This window comes from Giraffa tippelskirchi, chromosome 4 (genome assembly GCF_054371585.1).
Source record: "Giraffa tippelskirchi isolate mGirTip1 chromosome 4, T2T-mGirTip1v1.2.pri, whole genome shotgun sequence".
Classification (NCBI taxonomy): domain Eukaryota; kingdom Metazoa; phylum Chordata; class Mammalia; order Artiodactyla; family Giraffidae; genus Giraffa; species Giraffa tippelskirchi.
Genome location: NC_137278.1, coordinates 190391250 through 190405768, shown reverse-complemented (window position 1 = coordinate 190405768; position 14519 = coordinate 190391250). Strand labels below are relative to the sequence as shown.

Below are 14519 nucleotides of genomic sequence, written 5' to 3'. Positions count from 1 at the left end.
TCAAGAACATACTTTTAGGGGCTACTGCTCAGACGGTAAAGAATCTGGCTGCAATGTGGGAAACCTGGGTTCAGTTCCTCAGTCAGGAAGATCCCCTGGAGAAGGGAATGCCTATCCACTCCAGCAGTCTTGCCTGGAAAATCCCATGGACAGAGGAGCCTGGCAGGCTATAATCCATGGGGTCCCAAAGAGTCGGATACGGCTGAGTGACTAATACTCAGTTTCATACATACTTTTATTTTCTCACAATTATCTTTAAGACTGGATACAACAGGCATTATGATTCCCATTTTAGAATTAATGAAACCAAGGCTCAAAAAATTAAGTCATTTACCCAAGAGCACTTGTAGTGATTTTAACTCTAATTAGAACCCAGGTCTCTGTGTGTGACCCCACACTGCTTCTCTATGAGTTCACCTCTCCCTCAGTACCAGGTTAACAATCCTTTCTCCACAGATGAGCAAATAAACATATCATGATGGGGCGATACAACAGGGCATCTGGTCATAACTCATGGCTGAATCACTGGTGCAAAGCCAAGACCTCCATCCCCCATACACATGGCTTAGCCCTAAATCTTGGCTTCCACTTGCTGCTGCACACACTTGCAAGTGAGGCTCACCAGTTCTCTATACAAAAGGTAAGTCTCTTGGTTTGATATAACCAAAGCCCTGTGTGCTCACACAACCCCATCTCCTGGTCATCTATCAAAGCTGCTATGAACAGCAACCAGAAAATAACAGCTGCTCATGGAGGACTCTCCCATGCCTCCAGCTAACAAAACCCAACCACAAGCAGCAGCTTGATGCCTTGTTTCTTCCATTCTCCTCTCACCTAAATGGATGAAATGTTTATTCCGATTTGTGCTCTAAAAGGAAACTCAAGGGGTCTAAGGATGTAGAGCCAAAAGTTTCTGGGACTTTAAGGCAGAGATGCGGAGAAGGCAATGGCAACCCACACTCCAGTACGCTTGCCTGGAAAATCCCATGGACGGAGGAACCTGGTGGGCTGCAGTCCATGGGGTTGCTAAGAGTCAGACATGACTGAGCGACTTCACTTTCACTTTTCACTTTCATGCATTGGAGAAGGAAATGGCAACCCACTCCAGCGTTCTTGCCTAGAGAATCCCAGGGTCGGGGGAGCCTGGTGGGCTGCCGTCTTTGGGGTCACACAGAGTCGGACACGACTGAAGCAACTTAGCAGCAGCAGTAGCAGCAAGGCAGAGATGACAGAAGGAATAGGTGGTCCATTCCTGGAAACAAGTATAAAACTGACAAAATACATGAAGCAACTGTTACCAGGCAGTGGACAAAAAGCTGTATAAGATTTCACAGATTGCCAGTCCAGGTTCGATGCATGAGACAAGTGCTCAGGGCTGGTGCACTCGGATGACCCAGAGGCATGGGATGGGGAGGGAGGTGGGAGGAGGGTTCAGGATGGGGAACACATGTAAACCCATGGCTGATTCATATCAATGTATGGCAAAAACCACTACAATATTGTAAAGTAATTAGCCTCCAACTAAAATACATACATTAAAAAATAAATAAATAAAAAATTTCAATTTCTGAGGAAAGGGAAACTCATGAGAAAAGTCTGTGATTTCTCTGGCCTTTTGCAGAGAGTCAGTTTCCTGACTGGAGAAGTAAAGAAAGCTGAAGTCCAAACACAGCACAGTGGTCACACCATGCTGAGGGGGCAGAAGTCAGAGTTCCTGGCAGCTAAAAAGATTGGAATCTGCAGGGAGGTGTATCGGAAAGAAATTTGCAGAAAGGGGACCCCATAAGTTCATAAGTGAGGGCTGGGTATGTATCTTGGGGCAAGACATCCATAATTTTCTTGATAGAATGTCCTACAAAGGTGGAAGTAAAAGCGATACTAGAGGTTGAGCACCACTGGGGACAGGGAAATGCTGGAGTCTGCTGGAGTTCCAGCCCTTCCTGAATGGAGATTTCCAGAAATACCACTCCTAAGGAACAAGGTGCTCAGTGACTTGGTCAGAGGCTTTGCAACCCCATGCACTGTAGCCATGGACAGGCTTCTCTGTCCATGGGATTTTCCAGGCAAGAATACTGGAGTGGGTTACCATTTCCTCCTCCAGGTGATCTTCCTGACCCAGGGATCGAATCCAGTCTCTAGCGTCTCCTACACTGGCAGGCGAATTCTCTACCACTGTGCCACCTGGGCAGTCCTTTAGGAATAAGGATCATACCCTAAAATAAGACTTACTCTAGTCTCACTCTAACAAAGGCTAATTCTAAACTCCAACAAGATCCACAAGGAGATAAAATTTTAGAGATTGATCTCCACCAAATTAGAGGGGCTTGGGAAAAGCCATGGGCTTTGAATAGACATTTAATAACAAAGCATAAAACCAAGTCTGCACAAACTCACTGTGATCAATCAGTATTTAAACTTAAGATAAAATAAGAATTAATACTTTCCCAAACAAAATAACAGAATCCAGAGTCTCAAAATACATTATCCACAATGTCCAGCATTCAATTAATAAAATCACTGCCACATACAAAGAAAATGTGAAATGTGATCCAGATTGTGGACTTGGTAAGTAAACACTTTAAAGTAGCTATTAGCAGTTATTACATTCAAAGAAATAAAAAAAAAAAATGTTCAAATAATTAAAGGACAATGTATTAAGGAGTGAACAGATATGGAACTTGGGTAGCAAACAGAAATTACAAAAAGATGCAAATGAAAGTTCTAGAACTAGAAAGTACAGTAACTGAAACAAAAACAAAATCACTCGTTCAGCTTAACAGAAGACTGGAGATGACAGAGAGTTGGTGAACTTGAAGACAGATTAATAATATCATTGATTTAGTCTTTTTTTCATCCTGGCTCTCTGCCTAGAGACAATTTTTTGACCATAATAAAGAGAACTGGAGTCCAAGCACGGCACAAAAATAAGGAAAAGCAGGGAGAAAGGCTGAATAAAAAATGAAAGAGCTGCATATTGATATTTGGCACAGTATCAAATGATCTAACACACATATAATTGGAGGCTCGAATGATAAAGAGAATGAAACTGAGGCAGAAAAAAAAATCTGAGGAAACAACAGCCAAAAACTTCCCCAGTACACTGAGAAACACTGACTTCACAATTCCAAGAAGCTCAGCAAACTCCAAGCAAGATTAACATAAAGGGAATCACAATACATATCACAATCATAACCAAACTTTTGAAGACCAAGCTGAAGAAACAGAAGATGTTGAAAGCAACTCGCAAACAAAAGATGAACAGAGAAACAAGGGGAAAAATGATTGCTGACCAGAAAACAATGGAACAATATTCCTAAAGTGCTAAAAGTAAAATAACTGTCAGACCAGAATTCTATTATTAGCGAAAAATGTTCTTTAAGAATAAGGATAAAATAAAGACATTTTTAAATAAATAAAAGCTGGGTGAAAGGATGGTCTTCAGGCTGAAGGAAAATAATACCAGATGAAAATACTCAGGTCCATAGGAATGAGAACCACTAGAAATAACAAATGAGCAAATAAAAAAGACTATATTCTCATTCTTCTCATAAGTTACAAGAAATAGTTCTGTTTATTAAAGCAAAAATAATTATAGCATTATAAAGAAAAGTCTTACAGTATAGGTAAAAGTAAAAGATAAGACAACAGTCTTGCAAAGAACGAAGTGTGCAGTTAAATAAAATTTTGCTGTTGTGAGGTTATTACATTTGTGAAGTGGGAAGTGTGAATCAGGAAACAGAAAGTGGGAACTGGAAAGTGACAGATCTAAAGCAAGAAGTGGGAAGGAGAAACTATGGGAAAACTATGTTATATGTGAAGCATGAAGAGATGTAATATTGACTCTAAATAGACTACCATAACTAAGAACCCATAGAGTTAGCCCTAGAGCAACAACTAAAATAAATAGTTAAACAGCGGTATAACTAAGAAGTAAACAGAGGAAATAAAATGGAAAACTAAGCAATATTTTATTAACCTAAAAGAGGATAGGAAAGAAACAACAGAGAAATGAAGAGAAGCAAGAGACAAATGAAATCCAAATAGCATGACAGTGGATATAAACACATCCACATCAATAATTACATTAAATATAAATATACTAACTCTCCAGTTAAAGGGAAGAGACTGTCACACTGTATAAAAAGCAAACTCAACTATATGCTATTTATAAGGAATGCATTTTTAAATCCCTGGGGGAGGGCATGGCAACCCACTCTAGCATTCTTGCCTGGAGAATCCCATGAGGAGCCTGGAGGGTGACGGTCCATGGGGTTGCAAAAAGTCGGACACAACTGAATCAACTTAGCATGCATTTTTAAATATAAAGATATATTCAGGCTGAAAGTAAGAGAATTTAAAAAACTAAATCATGTAACAATATGATCCAGTATTTCTAAGATTTCTAGACATATGTCCATAAAAAGATTTTGACATGAACGTTCTTTGTAGATTTAGTCATAATAGCCAAAATCTGAAAATAATCCATACGTCTATAAACAGGTGCAAAGATAAACATACTACGGAATATCCATAAATAAAATACTATTCAACCAAAGGAACAGACTACCGATTTGTACAACAAAATGGATAAATCTCACAGACACTTTGCTGAGCCAAAAAGGCTAGATTCAAAAGACTATATAATGTTTAATTCCATTTATATGAAATTCTAGAATAGACAAACCAATCCTTAGAGATTACAAATCAGACTAATAACTGCCTTGGGTGAAAGAGCTGGGGAGTAAAACGACTGCAATAGGGCAGGGGGGACCTTCTGAGATGACAGAAATGTTCTATTTCCTAATTACAGTGGTGATCATGTAGTTGCATATATTTGTCAAAGATTATTGACCTATATGTTTAAAATATCTAAATTTCATTTTATGTAAATTTTACTTCAATAAAATTGATTTAATTTTTAAATAAAGGCAACTAAACATTTCTCTCTTCTTTTTGTCATCACCATCAAACTTGATTAACTCACATTCATCCAGGAAAGAGAAATAGAGGATTAAATAAAATTAAAACTCACCTCAAAACAATTGAACTATTCCCCCATCCCCTATCTATTCTGAATGCAGTCTTTGAATTACCACCTAATATTATTATTACTGAACAACTTTATTGATCTGTAGAAGAGCTTAACTGACTACTGTGCATGCATGCTAAGACACTTCAGTCGTGTCTGACTCTTTGCAACCCTATGGGCTGTAGCCTGCCAGATTCCTCTGTCCATGGGATTCTCCAGGCAAGTATACTGGAGTGGGATACCATGCTCTCCTCCAGAGTTGACTACTAATTGCTTCTAAAATTCTCTTGTGGAACCAGAGCAGTTCAAAAACACAAGTGTTTTTAATCCAAGAAACACTGTCACCCCACTTGACTGCACAGGATACAAAGGCCCCTTATGTGTTAGCTAGAGCCTTGAGGTATGAGCCGAAAAGCTAATACAGTGACCTGAAAACCCACAGACACAGGTTGACAGTCCAAGAGAACGTTTATCACAAGCTTATGAAATGCGAAAGAAAGAGTCAGAAATCCACAGTAATATAATTTACTGAATTTCACCAGTCCCCTAAGATATTTACAGCTTTAGTAGTGTAAATGAAACCAAGACCATCTTCTGCCAGGAGTGTTGGGGGGGGCCTGGCTTTTCAAGCTGCCACTCTGTTCCCCTCATCACCACCCCATCCCATTAGCACTCCCCTCTATCTGCTGGCAGAGGAATACAGTCCCCAGATCCACTGCGATGTGGTTTACCTACTCTGTGATTTGTGGAAGAGCGGAATAAGGAAACCTCCTCACCTTTAAAGAACTCCAAGGAGTTCTTTAAACAGCCAAAGGCATTTTTCCCATGTTTTGCATTTTTTCCTCATCTTCCCATTTGCTCTCAACGTATTCCCCCACACCCATCCCACAAACACAGAAACAGATAAGGCTCCCAACCACCAAAATGATGAAGTGGAGGAAGAGACTGATTGATGAGGGTGGTACGGGGTGGGTATAACTAACTCAAAAAGAGGTGAAATTGAGCAAAGGCACATGTAGGCTGAATATCAAGAGATATCTGAAACTCAACAGAGTGTGACCCTAGCTAGCAGAACAGAGGCCAAGGAAGCCGTCTGGCTGGAAATCACCGCATACTCAACAACGGGAAATAAGGGGCCTGGCCAGGTGGCCAGAAGGGAGCAGAGGTGACATCCCGGAACTGCTCTGCTAAATAAGTCAGTGATGAGTGAATATTTCTGTATTCATCCTCATTCTCTCTCTTTCTCTCCCTCCAGCCTTCTCACATACACGCCCATTTCACAAGCATCCATGCTCTCCACATACCTTCCAATATGATGACCAGAAGCAGGGGGCTCACCAGGCACTTCACAGGGCCCTCCAGGCTCCAGCTCACACTGACCCTTTCTCTCCTAACCATCTACTACCTCATCAACCTCCTCATCTCCCACCACTCATCCTGTCCACTCTCCCTTCATTTCTCACATTTTCCTTCATAAACCACTATATTTAAGCTGGTGCCCCAGCCCTGATGGTACCACTGGCCCCAAGCAGGTAGGGGAAGGGGGTAGATGGGCTGGTAGAAAATTCACATTGGTGTGTGGCTCTTGGATAAAGCTAAGCCAGTTACCAACAACAATCAAAACAGTGTTGCTAGATAATGAGGATGATTTTATATTCCAATGCCTCCTCCTATTTTTAGTGCATTGAGACTACATTATGTTCCCATACTGAGCCTGGTCAAAAGCTAAAAATGCCTGCAACCAGCACAGAGCTCCTCACAGACCTTGGGGCTAAAAAGTTCTCGGAAATTCGACTATCTTAGTCATATGCATGATAAGATGGGGTCAGGGCACCAAATCTTCCAGCAGTGAAGACAGACTCAGGGACAAGAGAAAAATAATGCTATTTGCATTTCAAACCCTGTGCAAGGCATGGGATTTGGCAGGATCTCTTTGTTTCCAAGGTACCCAGCTCTGTAGTAGGATGGAGACTCTAACATTGGACAGTGTGATTTGCTAGCCTAGTTAAGTCGGGACTAGGACAGCCACCTTCACAGCGGACACAGAGCAGCATAATCTGCCCTTAAACTTGATCCACGGGGACGAGGTAGCCGAGGGCTGCGGCACTCACAGCATTAAACGCAGCAGAGCCTCGCTGTAGGTTTCCAGAATGTCAGTGTCCTATGGACGCATGGAAAGTGTCACTTCCAGATCCATGTGTCTGCAGACCATGGGAACCGAAGGCTGAAAACAAACCTAAGACTAAATATTGTTTCGGTGAGAATGAAAATGAAGCTCACCTGTGACTAACGCTATGCAGGCTCCCGCAGCATCTATTAAGGACCACTTGGAAAAGCTTAAATGTTAGCATGTTACTGCCCTCTCCTGGGCAAAAGGTCAAAGACGGTTGCAGATGTATGAGTCACAGCTGGCTCAAGTTTGCGTGCCCCAAGGCAGTCACTCTTGAATCCACTGTTCTTTGAACAGCGGTGCCTTCCACCGTCTTCTGCAGACAAACCTCTCCCTCACTACCCCTTTGACCTTGCCCCCTGATACTAAAGGCTCCTAAGACCCTAGACCTCATTAGTGGGTACTTGTGGGGAAGGGACTGGAATTGTCCACTGGGACAGCTGATCTGATGGAAGCGAGAGCACAGCCACTTTTTAGGCAGCAGCCCCCTTCACTGTTTCTTACCCTAGAAATGTTTGCCTGGACTTGAGAAAATTTCTTCTTTCAATCCTAACTACTCCCTTCACACACCTTCTCAGTTCTTCCTTATGACCGAGCATTGACTCTGCCGGAACCTAACTTGTACAACTGAATAACATAATTAAATCAAGTTCATTTGCAATTTTCAAGAAGGGCTAGAATATCTTACCAAAATTAATGAAAACTCAAATCTTTCGGAAAGAATTATTTTATGACTTTCGGTGGCTGTACAAATAACAGTTTAAAGGAAGATACACAGGAATACTAAGTAAAAGAAAATGAGACAAATTAATTAACAATGCCCTGATCAGCCTAAATTAGGTAAGAATCTATATATTTTTTTAAATAAAGACCTGAGGTAAGTCACTTATTTCCAACTTTTACTTTTTCAAGAAGTACAAAAACCAGGTCTGACATCATACAAATGAAAAGGATCCAAATTAATGGGAATTTACCATACGGTATCTTTCAATAAGGACAATAATCACTTTCAAGGATTCTCATCTTCCACAAATATTTACCCAGGGCCTGCTGCACACACAGCACTATACCTGGGGATGGAGCACAATTTCATTACTGGTCTCCCCGTGAGGATCAATCACAGGGACTCTTGAGAGCCAACAGCGGGGTCCTCTGACGAGCCTGGCATTTTGATCTTGTGTCCCCTGCTATCCTCCCTGATCCCTCCTGAAGAGGTCCTCCCCATCACTGTTCCAGAAAAAGCATATCCTCAGTGGCATGCAGTACGGGGTAGCTGTGAGGGTGGAGCAGGGGGTAACCCTGGGATGAGGGACCTGACCCCCAGTCTCAGAGCTGCTCACTCTTCTCTCTGATGAGAAGAGCATCGGCCACCATCCATGAAGCAACGTGCCAGCACTGCAGAGCTATTTCAGTTAGTCCTCAAAACAGTCCTACAGGCAGATCTTAACATTATTCCACCATTTTAAGGCTGAGAAAAGAGAAGGGTACCAAATATAAGCATCTTGCTCAAAGTTACAAAACCTGAGGAAGTAGAGTCAAGAGTCATGTCCAAGTCTGCTGAGGCTAAAGTCCAGGCCAGTAACTGCTGGTCTCTATTGCGACCTTCACATGGGGACTGGAACCCTCCATCATGCTTGCTATGCAAATGAAATGATAATTTAAAGACAGCACTTTCGAGATGATCATTTGCTTACGTAAAGGATCATTAAGCCATGCCTGTGCTCAAAATTCTCCACTGGTTTCCCACTCAATTTAGAATGAAACCCCAAGTTGCCGTGGCTCACAAAGCCCCACGTGAACTGGCCCTTGACTATGTCTGCGGCCCACCTCCCCTATTTCTGCTCATTCACTGCCCTCTCACACAGCTGACTTTCTGTTTCTTAAACAAGAATGCATATTTCTGCTTCAAGGTCTGTGCGTGTTTGTTGCCTCTGTCTGAGACACTCTCAGCCCAGTTCTCTACCTCCATGACCCACCTCCTCACTTGGTTTTGCTCAGTGTCACCTTCTCCAAAAGGCCTCTTCCTGCCCAATCCCTCTAAAATAGAAACATCCATCCCTTCCTGTCCCCTCATCTGTCTTCAGTTTTACTGACAGCCCTTATCACCCTCTGACATCAGTACATTCACATCTGTTTGTTTACTGTCTTCCCCATTTCAGCAACATGTCCGTGAGGGCAGGAAGCTGGTCTGGCCTGATCACTGTGGAATCGCTGGCACTATGACTGTTCACGGCACCTAGCAGAAACCCTGTGAATGTTCACTGAATAAATGAAGGAAAAGTGAAAGTATTAGCTGTTCAGTCGTGTCCGACTCTTTGCAACCCCATGAACTGTAGCCCATCAGGCTCCTCTGTCCATGAATGAATACATGTACTTAAATTCTTTTATCAGTAGATCCATATTTGCCTCCTTACCTTTACTTTTCCTTTGTAAAACAAAGCTAGGAAAGACAACCTCAATTTTACGCAGATGGGCTGTTCAATACCCATTTTATCTAATTTTTCTATTCCCATCTAAGTGTTAATGTTAGTCACTCAGCCATGTCCAACTCTCTGCGACCCCATGGACTGTAGCCCGCCAGACTCCTCTGGCCGTGGGATTTTCCAGGCAAGAATAACTGGAGTGGGTTGCCATTTCCTTCTCCAGGGGATCTTCCCAACCCAGGGATTGGATCTGTGTGTCCTGAAGTGCAGGCGGACTCTTTACCGTCTGAGCCACCGGGGAAGCCCCATCTAGGTCCTCTCTTATTTCATGCCTCAAAACACTATGCACTGAACTGCCACATGCTCCCCACTTTCCAGAAGTGCCTTCAATGATCTGCTACAACTTTCTCTACCACATAGTAGGGGGGCGGGGGATGACAATTTCAAGACCACTACCTCAGTCACACAACCCAAGATTTCACAGCCTAAATAACCAAATGACAACCACAGGCTGTCACAGGCAGAATCCATCCTCTGCCCCAGTTGTACTTACCCTTGCTAGGTAAGTCTCAGAGCCGGGGGCCTGCTGTCTGGCTCTGTACACCAGCTTCTAGCTCAGCTTCCAGCTCAGCTCATGCACAGAGAATTCATATTCAGATGCCTTTGAGGAAAATGGCCCTGATTGCTCAGCACCTACTCTGCATTTCACTCCTGTTTTCTCTCAACTACAAAGGCAGACTCTGTACTTCTCATTTTACAAATGATAAAAGTGAATGCTATCGGAAAAGTAAACCAAATGATCCAAGGTCACAAAGTTAGTAAGGACAATGAATGAACCCAGAGCTGACTCAAGGCCAAGGAAGAAACATCTCTTTCTGTTCTACGAGGTAAACATTAAGGCTTTTGCCTAACTGTTCAAGTGTTTTTCATGCAGTTAATAAGTGTCTCAGACCAGGACTTTTTATATTTTGTTAAATAATTAATCATTTTTACTTATTTGGCTGCTCCCAGACTCCCAGACTTAGTTGTGGCACGTGGGATCTCATTCCCTGACCGGACTCCCCGCCCCCTCCGTTGGGAGTGTGGGGTCTCAGCCTCCAGACCACCAGGGAAGTCCCCAGGATAGGTAATCTAGAATACAAAAGAAATACATAGGTTCCCAGCTGAGAGGGAGAACTGGAGCCATCAGTGTGGTTAACTCTTTCTAACATGTTCACAGCTTTTATTTTTCCAAAAGCTGGACAGTTGGGTAAGTTTATCTGTATGGTTCCTGTGAACTGTGAGCTGTTCATCACACATCACTTCACCTCTCAGATGCCTGTGGCTAGAAAAATAAATTGCTTTACTAGAATCACATGCTTTTCAAGAATAGAGGGATTCAACACAAGTTCCTAAATTAACACTATGAATATGGAGGGGCTTAGAGGCTTAAGGTCTGACACAAACAGAGGGGGTAGGGGGATGATCAACAAAAATAAGAAAAAAGCTACAGGCATCCCCACCCCAAACAAAATGCAACTAAGTAACTGCTACTCTCCTTGCTCCAGAGGCTTAATCCATTGGCTGTATCATTGTTAGGACATGAGAAAGAGTGAGAAGTGGCAGGGTAAGCATTTTTCTGAGGTGTTACAATTTTGTAACTAACCTACACTTCCTTTTCGGAAGAAGTGGTGTTTTCTGTATCACTACAGATTCTCATTGCAGTCCCCGGCGTTACAGCTGAAGTCTGGCTCTGCCCTTGGGATCCTGGGGAAAGCTTCTTTAGGAACAAATTACAGGGGCTACACTTGAGCCTTTGTCTTACTTGTTGCCTGTTAGGTTGCTCCAGTCCTGTCCGACTCTTGCAACCCCTGCCAGGCCCCTCTGTCCAAGGGATTCTCTAGGCAAGAATACTGGAGTAGGTTGCCACACCCTCCTCCAAGGGATCTTCCCCATCCAGGGATCGAACCTGTATCTCTAAGTCTCCAACCCGCATCTTCTGCACTGGCAGGCAGGTTCTTTATCTCTAGCACCACTTGGGAAGCCCCTTGTCTTACCTGTTCAGTTCAGTTCAGTTCAGTCGCTCAGTCATGTCCGACTCTTTGTGACCGCATGAAGCACAGCACGCCAGGCCTCCCTGTCCATCACCAACTCCCTGAGTCCACCCAAACCCATGTCCATCAAGTCGATGATGCCATCCAGCCATCTCATCCTCTGTCGTCCCCTTTTCCTCCTGCCCTCAATCTTTCCCAGCATCAGGGTCTTTTCCAATGAGTCAGCTCTTCACATCAGGTGGACAAAGTATTGGAGTTTCAGCTTTAACATCAGTCCTTCCAATGAACACCCAGGACTGATCTCCTTTAGGCTGGACTGGCTGGATCTCCTTGCAGTCCAAGGGACTCTCAAGAGTCTTCTCCAACACCACAGTTCAAAAGCATCAATTCTTAGGCGCTCAGCTGTGTTTATAGTCCAACTCTCACATCCATACATGACTACTGGAAAAACCATAGCCTTGACTAGACGGACCTTTGTTGGTCTTACCTGTTAGGACAGCGCTAAGTCCTTGTGAACACAATGGCAACGGATTTTCTCTACTCACCTTCACCTTTCTCTCTCCAAAACTAGCCTTCCCACCAAGCACAGCAGACACATCAGTACCCAGAACGGTGGTAAGCCTGCAGTGAGATGGGCTGCCTGAGTCAATGATGGGGACTGGCTCAGATGCCCGTGAATGTTACAGCAGCCTAGATGTCAAATCAAGACTATAAGGACAGTGGGACTTCCCTGATGCCCCAATGGTTATGACTCTGTGCTCACAATGCAGGAGGCCTAGGTTTGATCCCTGGACAGGGAACTAGATCCCACATACTGCAACTAAAGATCCCTCATGCTTCAACCAAGACCCAGCTCAGCCAAATACATAAAATAAAATAAAAAGTTAAAAAAAAAAAAAAATGACTATAAAGACAGTGGCAAAACAGATCATTCCAACCCCAGCTGAAGTGTCTGAGCCAAGGTAATGTGAACAACTGCTTCTTCACCTGACTTTAATTTCAGGAGCAAAGTATGATGCATTTGGACTTGGAAGTAAACCAGCTATCGCCAGACTCAATTCCTGTGCAGGTGCCGGAGAAAAGATTCAGACGAGAAACCTCTGCCTGTAGTACACAACTCAGAGATGTCAGGGGTGAGTGAACAAGCCCCATTTGGGAACGGAGGTGAGCAGCCCCATGGGACAGTGCGGAGAGCGTGCAGACCACTGCATGAAGAGACAGAGTAAAACGAATGGTGGGCCATTCAATCATGTCCACCAATGAAGGTGAAACAGGGAACGTCAAGTTTCTGGTTTTGTTTCATTTTTTTTTTCATTTTTATTGGAGTAGAGTTGCTTGAAAATGTTGTTATTTTTCTGCTGTACAGCAAAGTGAATCAGCTATACGTATACACATATCCCCTCTTTTTGGATTTCCTTCCCATTTAGGTCGGCATAGAGGACTGAGTATGAAACCGTGAACAAGCCCCTCTGTCCTTGTCTTCTGAAGTAAAAGGCTGATGATGGGGAAATCTGAAGATGTAGAAACAAAGACTAGCTGTTGGGCTGGGGAACTGATAACAATTTAGACTATATTTCTGCCACACAGCAGAATCACTGAACTCCCAGTTCCCTGAAAAATACAGATAAAGGCTTGACACACATTCCTAAGTTGTTTATGCAGGAAGCAGACCCCCCTCCAGATGAAAACTGCTGACCACAAGAACACAGACCCTAGACTGGTTGAAACCAGAAGGTTAATGATGCTTGAAACTTCACCTTGATGCCAACCATCCAAGAACTGTCCATGAGCGGATCACGCCCTGCTTCTTGAACACTATAAAACTCCTCACTCCCGTGCCTCCAGGGTGGGTCACATGGTCTTCAGGGCAGCCCCCTTTGCCTGGCAAAGCAATAAAAGCTACTCTTTTCTACTTCACCCAAAACTCGGTCTCTGCATTTCTATTCGGCACTGGTAAGCAAAGGCTGAGTTTCAGCAACAAGGAGAGTTCCTTGTGCTATATAGTAGGTTCTCACTGAGAGTTAGGCTTTGAAATTAGTATCAATATATAAAATTTGGAGTAAGGGGAGCCGGATGTGAATAATGTCTTCAAAATTTTTGCTAAGTTACCCATGCACTCTGGTGCCCGATTTTAAACTGACATTGAAGTTTTTTCTCACCATAGTCTAAACGTTCCAAAGGATACAGTAAATATACACACTTTAAGATAAACTTTTCTATCACTCTTTTAAATGTATTCAATGGAGTGTAAATGCCAGAGTAACTTGGTATCTACCACCATGCACTTTCAAAATATAAGATGGAGCTCTTCTTTAAGTGTCATAAATTTTATATCATTTCCTTGGTTCCCTGCATTATATTTCTGTCTCATTTCCCCCACAAGATTGTGTGGTAGTACAATATATATCATGCTCAAAAGTATTAATACTTGAATGATCACTCTCCATCATGCTTCTTTGCAATCAAAATAAATTGAAGTTTATGACTATTGGGTGTTACCTATAATCATGAACTCTTAAGTGTTTAACTGTTCTTTTGTGGATTGAGATAATATTACAATTACTATTTGTAAACGTTCAGGGAAAATAACATAAATACATGATAAATTTTGACAGATGGGTATTCAACATGAATAGTAAAATCTTATTAGATTTTATGTTACATGTATTTTGCCACAATTGAACAAAAACTACTATAAAAGATTTTATTAGAAATATATCTCTTAGTAAGCTGGATACAGGATAGTTTATGGTGTACCGAATAAAGGAAGTTTCCCCTAACGCCAGTATTTCTTGTGTGTTGTGCTCAGTCGTTCCGTTGTGTCTGACTCTTTGCAACCCCATGGACTGCAGCCCGCCAGGCTC

The 14519-nt window shown here is 42.8% G+C and overlaps 1 protein-coding gene across 6 annotated transcripts in view; it reads right to left on the bottom strand.

Annotated features, from left to right (window-relative positions):
• Window positions 1-14519, bottom strand: part of GRIN2B (glutamate ionotropic receptor NMDA type subunit 2B) — an 815960-nt gene that overhangs the window by 449277 nt on the left and 352164 nt on the right. For 2 of the 6 annotated variants that reach the window (XM_081589231.1, XM_081589236.1), the window contains exon 1: window positions 10176-10531. The exons of 3 other annotated variants lie outside the window; for them this stretch is intronic. The gene's annotated coding sequence lies outside the window, so the exon portion shown is untranslated. Of the gene's footprint in view, window positions 1-10175; window positions 10532-14519 lie in introns of those variants that run through there. One more of the 6 variants, XM_081589237.1, reaches the window with a different exon arrangement.